This window comes from Thalassophryne amazonica, chromosome 2 (assembly GCF_902500255.1).
Source record: "Thalassophryne amazonica chromosome 2, fThaAma1.1, whole genome shotgun sequence".
Lineage (NCBI taxonomy): Eukaryota > Metazoa > Chordata > Actinopteri > Batrachoidiformes > Batrachoididae > Thalassophryne > Thalassophryne amazonica.
This window is the reverse complement of record NC_047104.1, coordinates 82,411,323-82,420,581: the sequence shown is the minus strand read 5'-3', so window position 1 is coordinate 82,420,581 and position 9,259 is coordinate 82,411,323. Positions and strand designations below refer to the sequence as shown.

The 9,259-nt window shown below is 42.0% G+C and overlaps 1 long non-coding RNA gene across 1 annotated transcript; it reads right to left on the bottom strand.

The window, feature by feature from the left end:
* Positions 1-1,150: 1,150 nt before the first annotated feature.
* Positions 1,151-6,822, bottom strand: LOC117526498. The gene is made up of 4 exons (XR_004565307.1): positions 6,596-6,822; positions 4,262-4,327; positions 4,128-4,186; positions 1,151-4,049 (listed from the first exon to the last, which is right to left on the bottom strand). It is a non-coding gene; the product is annotated as an uncharacterized LOC117526498 (long non-coding RNA).
* Positions 6,823-9,259: the final 2,437 nt, after the last annotated feature.

The following is a 9,259-nucleotide window of genomic DNA, read 5'->3' as shown; positions in this document are numbered from 1 at the left end:
TAATATATTCAGCATTTCTACGGTCTCTGGACGGTATGTTCTTCAGACTTCCCTCACAGTCTCTTCCTCCTCGTCCTCCTCCTCAGGTTGTTTAGTGACGCGTCTCTCTTGCGGGGCTGAAATACGTGACTCGTGTTCCCCCTGTTTGATCAGTCTTAAATAACGCTGCAGCAAAGCCTCATACTTTTAAATTTTTTCATGAGGGCAGTGAGTGCATTCGTCCAGCACGGCCCGCATTTGCTAGTCTAGATCATTTTCAGCCGTCTGCCTGATGTTATTACCGCTTGACGGTTGCAGGACGGAATGGCTGAGTTGATGCAGCTGCTGAGGAGTCAGTAAAAACATCTTTTGCGCGGCTTTGAATGCCATTATCCTCTGGGCAGTATTAGACTCGTTATAGCGGGCAGGGCCGCGGCTAGCAGAGACAGGAGAAAGCCGCCTCTCTGAATCAGTGCTTCCGCGCTTCCTTTTGTAGCTTGTTTTTCTGTCTGCGAGAAGACATAAAACTCTCTTGTTTTTTTAAGGTACACAATTGAGACTCGCTCAAGGCAATATTCCCCTTTAATATATGCAAAGCGATCTCGGATAGTTTTCAGAAGCTCCGGCCCGCACATCTTCAAGATGTGCTGACGCTGCCCTCACCCCGGCTTTGATTAGCATTTTAAGAGTGGGGGCGTTCTTTTTAAGAGAGCTCATATCCGTTTTTCTTTCTGTAAATAGACCGCAGGCCACTCGTTCAGGAGTAATCCCGATCTCAGTCTGAACTGATCTGGACACTCCTGCATGCAATCCAGTAATAAATACCCGTAAGGTATGCTTGTAGCATCGTCAAGAGCTGCCAAAAAAAAATTGTTTTCTGCCGGGGAACATTTGCTGAGCCAGAATGTTCATCTGTAACTTGTCTCTAGGGTTTTTAAACAGCACCATATAATTACAATTCAAACTGATGGTTCGACTGTATTTCCCTTTATGAAACACATTCTGCATGATCATTATAACACTCATATTCTGATGTCTGTACTGGGTAAAAATTCTTAAAACTTCAGGATGATCCGTTGCTTGAAAGATGACATCGTCCAAAATAACCAGATGGCTCTGACCTTCAGGAAAAAGACTTTCATCAAAGGAATCAGACAGACCTTGTAAAAATTTAATATTTTTATTCATCACTCTCAGTTCAGAATACAGAGGTTGTTCGGACGTATACAGCCATACAATGTTGTCAAGCACATACTGTATCTCATAGCATGTTTACAATTTTCCAGCAATGTTTTCACAAACACATCTTTCCCGACCTGCTGGGTCCAACAATGAGGCATGAGAATGGGAGCTGAAGTCTGGGGTCAAAATCTACTGTAGTGCCAGAGTAAGACATGTTTCAAAATCCAAATGGTTCGGTTTCCCTGTCCTTTAAAAGACATCGCTTGTCATACACCACTCTGAAGGCTTTTTGAAACGATATGTTTGGTGAGACTGAAACTGCTTTTATGACATTTAATTCCCTGCTGCGAACGTTTTTGACAGATGCTGCAAGGGTGGGGTCTTTTATATACCCTCAACCAGATCTTTGACGCTGTCAAAGTTATTTTCTGACAGCTCTGGAGCATTGAGTGATCCCCGTCACCCGCATGACTGTTTTACCTCCTGTGGGTTTATAAGTGTGACTTTTTGGGTCCGGCGGCGGCGAAGTCCGTGATGGTGTCACTGCCCTACTCATCTGTGAGCTGACCCAATAATTACCGGTAGGCAGCGGGGGTTTCACACTGCCTACAAACGTAAATCCGGCTATCAGTATCATAATACGAATCCTGTCAGGGTTGTGCCACAGCCTACATAAAACCATACAAAGTCAACGCGCGTATGCGGTTGTAAAGGCCGCAATAATAGTATTGTTGGCTTGACCCGGTCGGGTGACATACCGAGGACCGTACCTCCATTGAACCATAGCCACCCGACTGCTGAGGATGTTAGATAAGTGAGTATCGTACTGATCAGAAAACGCTGAACAGCTCATCCGCATTTCTGATGAGTTTGGTCTGCGTTAGATTCGTCCTCTGGGTGAATTTACCCCAGAGTTGAGACGAATCTTTGCCATGTGTCGTTTTGCAGGATTGTGAGTGATGTTTTTCTGGATCCAAGCGAATGTCCTGATTCACCCCGTAGTCTGGTATATTTTTTCTCTGCTCTCAGGGTTTTTTATTGAATTCAGGAGGGAAATGCTTATATTTTAAGAAGGTGTTTATGTATCCTCAAAGATTTTATCGCTTTTATCCTCAAAATGCCAGACTTCAAAAATCTTAGCTACAATGTAGCCTGTACCCAGAGCTTTGTGAAATTCTGGGGTCGTCCAACTTCCACACAAAGCTCTCTGCTTGCTGTGCGTGCACGGTCCCGCTTGATTATTTTGATCCGCGCACGCACGACACACAGCAAACACCCAGGTTTACTGTGAGGGGTTCTGTGTGGGAGGACGGGAAATTTTAATCCCTGGGGCGGATACATGACAGCTTTGATGAGCCCGAAATAAGTTCTGGGATCTTGGAAATTTTTGTCGATAATTTCCGGATGCCTTCCGTGGAATATGTCAAATTTACATTAACGTAAGGACAGAACAAGGTCACGTTGATGAAACAGAGCCACTCACCTTGCTTAGCCGTGTACCTCAGACGGGAGGCACAAGTTTGACCTCCATATAAAGCATCGCGAGGTTCGAGGGGAGCCGGGGGGTAACGAGGCGAGGAAACGCGAATGCTCTCATATCCTCTGTTTCATATCGACCCATTCGTGCTCTCAGATTAACGTGAGGCTGACGCCTGGCGTAGCACGCAGAGCAGCTATTTTTTCTGACACAGCGTAGAGCTCTCCAAATGAGGTGCTGCGAGTGGGTTTCTTGTCCAGCCGTGGTAAAAACACCCAAGAAACTCCCACACTTTTATCCCCCGTCGATCTGAGCATACTCATCACATAATAACCCCCTATTTTTCTCTCTCCCCTGTTTAGAACATGATCGATCGGTATGTTTTGCATACCCATTCTAACCCCTGCATGGCAACACCCGATATTTGTTATGGGTCGTTCTATAATTGTCACCGGACGGGATCGCCAGCATTTTTGTGCAAGAAAGTAGTTTGGAAGACTTTCATGCATGCCGAGGCAACTGTAACACAGGTGAAAGAATCCACGCGTTCAGTGATGAATTCCTGATATAAACTTGGAGCAGGCTGCAGCCAGGATTTTGTGTTGTTATCACAATACATTATGGCATCGGCTTTAAAATCAAAAACTTTTTTTTTTTGGTCTCATACCACACATTAAATTCCTGTCTTTTCCCCCTCTGACATATTGGCTAGCCCGTAAGCTAAAGAGTCAGGGTAGTGGCCAACATAGTTCAGATTTTTTTCTGAACTGAACAGGTGCGGAAAGTAACCTTTGCGTAGGATTTCATCTTTCAGCTGGGATCCCCATAGCTTTAGGCATTTGTGCTAAACACATTGTGAGGAAATGATAAAGAATCTATATATTTCTGTTTAAACGCAGCATCTACATGAGTAATAGTTTACTCCCGTCATAATCACAGCAGAGGTTATGCCTTGCACGACTAAATACCTTAGAAGCAGATAGCCGGCAAACCTTTTGAGTTGTGACGATGAACACGTAGTTCTTTGAAGTTTTCCCGTTCTAAAATGTTTAAGAATCGGGCTACGCAAGTCTGTCCCTCATTCGCTGCTCCACCGGCATCTTCCCGCTGGGTCGATTATGGGCCGTTTAAATCCTCTAATAAACCTCCGGGGGTAATTTTGTCAAGCCTGAATTCTCCTTGTTTCATCGTTAAAACCACAATAAACATTTTGCACAAAGTTGATTTTGTCCTCAAAAAAACAATTCATATACCGCTCCAAATTGAATTCTCCTGCTCCTCACGTTAAACAGAATACACATTTTATGCAACAGGGTTGATTCTTCCTCAAAAAATAATTAATGCCACTCCTCCAAAATATCTTCGAGCCTGGTGTGTTGGTGGAAAATAGACGATCTCCTGTCACCAGAAGCTGAAAGAAAAATGCAATTTATTAAATATTTATGCATTTAAAAAAAAACAAAACATTTTTTATTCAACATTTCCTTACTGTGTAATGCCAAATCCCGTCATGTGGCTCTCTGACACGAGCTGGAAGATCTCCACCGGCTGTAACAGAAAAACTTTGGATTATTTTAACCCATATTTTTAAACGTAAATTCATTTTTGGAGGGTGGGACTTACATCTCTGCAGTGAAGCCGAGGCTTCCTTGTGTGTTCTTCCTTCAGTAAGGTCCTCAGCCTTGATTTCTAAAATTAAAAAACAGAATAAATTAAAAAAAAAAAAAAAAAAAAAAAGCACCGGCCTCCAAAAAAAATATTCTGTAATAATTACCTCCGCCAGGAGGTTATGTTTTCGTCGGGTTTGTTTGTCTGTTTGTCAGCAGGATAACTCAAAAGGTTTTGAAGGGATTTTGATGAAATTTTGTGGAGTGGTTGGAAATGACAAGAGGAACAAGTGATTAAATTTTAGTGGGATCCGGATCCCAATGCTAATGCGTTAGCATGTCTATGGCATTTTCAATGTTAAAAGTTGGCATTAAGCAGTTGCAGCTGTCATCACATTCGGGTGCATTGTTTTCAAATTGTAATATTTCTTAAATTTATTTTTGTTTATATATTAATAATCTAATTATTATATACAATTTTAGAGAAATAGACAAAAAGAAATAGATCACTGTGCCAAGGAAGGAATCTCTTTAGGGTCAGTGACCCTATGGCCTTGTTCTTAAATTTATTTTTACCTCCACCAAGGAGGTTGGAAATGACAAGAGGAACAGTGATTAAATTTAGTGGTGATCCGGATCACGATCAGTGACCCTATTGCCTTGTTTAGAGAAGTATTTCATAAATGTTAAAAAAATTCATATAGTTGCAGTTTAGTTGAATAATAATTGAATTTTATCTCTTGTTTTTGTCTACAGGTCTATTAGAAAAGTATCCAACCTTATTTTTTCAAAAACCATATGGATTTGAATCACGTGCGATTACATCAGACATGCTTGAACCCTCGTGGGCATGCGAGAGTTTTTCACGCCTGTCAGTTACGTCATTCGCCTGTGGGCAGTCTTTGAGTGAGGAGTGGCCAACCCTCTCGTCGATTTTTTTCATTGTTTAGGAATGGCTCAGAGACTGCTGCTTTGTTTGCTAAAAATTTTTTCAAAACCTGTAAGGCAAAACTGAGTGGACACCATTCGATAAATTCAGCTGGTTTTCGGTGAAAATTTTAACGGTTGATGAGAGATTTTGGAGTTTTACTGTCGCCGTAAGGACGGCCCACGGCGCCTGACGGCGATCTGCACTTCGAGGCGGCAGCGTCTCGCCGTTTCAAGTTGAAAACTTCCACATTTCAGGCTCTGTTGACCCAGTAAGTCGTCAGAGAACAGAGAACTTTCAGAAGAAGTCGGCAATGAGAGTTTATTCGGACATTCCATTGTTAACGGACATTTGGAATGAAAGAACGTGCGGGCAGAGTCGTATGTCGGGCCGGACCTGACCGTGGGGGGTCGCGACAGGAAAAACACCTCCGTTGGAAACCTTAACGGGCAAGTTGGAACATGCCCAAGCTGTTAAATAATTTCTCAGTTACTCACTTGTTGAAAGCCATCAAAATGGTTTTCAACACGGAGGTGTTTTTCCTGTCGCGGCGCACACAGATTTGCAAATTTGCCGAGTCGTTTCCGTGACGACTCGGAGAATTTGCACGCACTTCTTTCATTAAAAAATGTCCTTAAACAGTGGAATGTCCGCATAAAGTCCTCATGCCGGCCTCTTCTGAATCTTCTCTGTTCTCTCACAACGTCCTGGGTGAATTAAGCCTTAAATTAGGATGTTTTCAGGTCGAAACAGGCCGACAACGGCGCCTGGAAGTGCTGCACGACGTCCCGCTCCATGGGAAGTCCTTACACCGACAGAAACACCTCAATCTCTCAGCCTTTAAACTTTTCACCAAAAACCAGCTTAATTTCTCGAATAGTGACTCGGATATTCCTCACAGGTCCAGAAAAAAAATGTTGATAAAGCAACGCGCGCCGTCTCGAGCAGCGTGTGAAACAAAGGAATTCAGCCGAGAGGGCGGAACCACATCTCACTCAAGGCCTGCCCACAGGGAAATGACGTCACCGACACGCGTGAAAAAACTCACGCATGCGCACGAGAGTTCAAGCATGATTGGTGTAATCGCACGTCATTCAAATCCATATAGTTAAAAAAATAAATAAAAGGGTCAGTTTATTATCTAATAGACCTCGTATAAGCACATGCAATATCAATATCAGTGCTCAGATGACAGTAGCTTCTGGGAAAGGTGCAAGTTGCAATAAACTGTGATGCCAAGCGCTAAGGATACATGCTATCCAGTCACAGCAGATGAAACTTTTTTTACTACTGAGCAAACATCACTGTTACACTTTTTTAGGTTCAATGATTCCACAGCATGTAGATGTTATGGCATCAGTGACCCCATGGCCTTGGCGGAGGTTGCACTGAGTGCTTCTAGTTCAAATACTGTATAATTACCGACAGCGGCGCCGAACACAGTGTCTCGTCTGCGTGTCCTGTCTAAAAAAGACATATGAAATAATGATTACCGCGAGCATCATTTTTTTTTTTAAAACAGAAGCATTTTATAAAATGCTTACTTAAATCACTCCACCATGAAAGGCATTTGATCCCCACTCTCTGCTCGAAGACCAGTGGTGGGCACACTTCCGGTAATCCGATAACCGATAATTATTGAAGATAAAGTTTTCATTATCGGATTATCTTTTCAGATAACTTTGAAAACCATTATTGGACTAATTACCTTCCAATAAAACTTTTGTCTGATAATTTTTAGACCGTTAACGTGGTAAACAAAGGTGAACAGATATGTGTTCAACACTCTACAAACAGAGGAGAGCTGCTCTAGAAGAAACTGCGCTGTGAAATGTTCTGCAGGAGAACTGGTCACTGGGAAAAAAAAAAAACCTCATTTCTTTTAATCCCATACTGATACCGCGGGCAATATCACCCAAGTCATCCAGAGGCATACATTTTTAATTTATGGTTCAAATTTAACCAATGTTATTCGGACAAGTAATTCAATTAATGTCACTTCTGAAGTTTTATAAAGTGAAAATATTAGATATTTCTCTGGGTTTATAGATGTTATTGTGTTTGCTTTATTAAATTCCACGCATCATAACGTAGCAAGTAGCAACACAGATTATCTGGAATTTTGTGTTTGCACGTTTCAAGGTCTCTACTGCCATCTGCTGGCCAGTAGTGTTCATGGCAGTATTCAGACCAGAAGCTGGCAGACACTGTACCAGAGAACCGCACGGTGTAAAAGTTCAGAGCGCCCGATTTATGTTCTCAAACACATTGTATGTTAAAAAAAACCATACGTCGGACTCGTCTCCAGAAGCAAAATGTAAACAGAAGCTTTTTTTCACATTTAATTTACAAAAACTCTTGATGGGGAGACATCAAAGTAAAAAAAACAAACAAAAAAAACCCAACAACAACAAAAAAAAAAACCAAAACAATAAACATTACAAGACAGGTCTGCGGTGTTTGCACAGGCACAGTGTGAGAGTTTGGACGCTTGTTGCGCTTCAGCAGCGTGATACCCTCAGGACGGGCGACCAGAATTAAACAGGTTTAATTTTCATCTGACCATACGATTGGCGATCAGGAGGTGGTCGTGAGATGTTAAACGCAGGTCATTGCTCCAATGTATACTTAACGATGCAGGACGAGCGATTAACCTGAAACGTGATCCAAAAATTCTCACACGAATAAAAAAAAAATCAACTGTAAAAGGGCCCTGGCACCAGTAATCAGGGCAGTGTTCTATTTATTTTGACACCGGTTATATCAGACGGTTACAACTTGGCTTTTTTTTTTTTTACAAATTAAAAATGGCATATTTTACAAAAGCACATTTATCTGTAAACACCAATACATGACACACCTCATATTAACGTGTTGGTTTACATAGAACGAATCAACCAATAAGTGTAGCAGAGGCACATTTTAACCCAGAATGCCATCTGTCTGTGTGTTGGGTATTTTCTCCTCCAAACATTTGTAAAACCTTTAACAAGACAAACAGAGTCAAGAAACACCAGTGAGACAGAAAGTCAAATTTACGCGCGGAGTGCGGCCAGGCTGTACACCAAGGCTACACTAAAGTCTGGCCTGCTTTTCCACTCTTTTTATTAAGAGACGCCCTCATCACATAAACAAAAAACTTGTCCTAAGGGTGGGGGTGATGACGCAAGACAAGTTTCTTCCCGTAACATAAACGCATACGTCAATAAGTGCAGCTGTAAGGAAGGACACTTTCTTTTACACAGGTCAGCACATCTCGTTCGTCTGTTGCAGTATCAGCTGTTCTGCATCTGCCTGAAGTGTCCTGTCCTTCACACTCCTTCACACTAAGCACCACATCACAACAGTCAAAACGTTCTCTTACTCCCAGTCGTTAAGAGGGCTGCGAAAACAAAGTTATATTATAATAATAAGTACATCCAGCCCTTCATTCCCAGCTCAGATTGACCCCCAGAGTGCTAAACAAAATTGAATTCTCAGGCTTGGTTAAGACAGGTGCAAAACAGCACAACACCGTTCTCAGGAGAAAGAAGACAAAGCTAAAACAAGGTTGAATAACACATACATTCTCCGGGTGAAGTGCAAACAGCACAACACCGTTTTCATAAGAAAGAAGACGAAGGTACAAATGTTTAAACAGTGGATAACATATATATATATATATAAAATCTTAACATTTCCACCTGTTTATCACCTGTTAAACATACAGTAGGCATCACCCAGCTTAGTTAGTAGTTTATTAACTTATCTATTCTGTCCACGTTTTTATTAATTTAAACACCCACCAACAGATGAAAGATTCGAATCCAGCTGCTATTTGATCAACCAGTTATACTCGTCAGGCACTCCTCTGGGGACTCCTATTGCGTCAATATATGTTGGATTTCCTACTCCTTTCCAATCTCTTTTACTCTATGTCTGGCTATGCCTTTCTGCCAATCCTCAGAATAAGAGAGGCGGGCATATGTCCGTAACGTCTTCAGGGGTCATGGGTACAATAATGATATTAATGCACAATAACCTGACCTTCGTGGCAGTCTGTCAAAGATTCGTTATCACCACACCACCACCATACATCACTCCTAC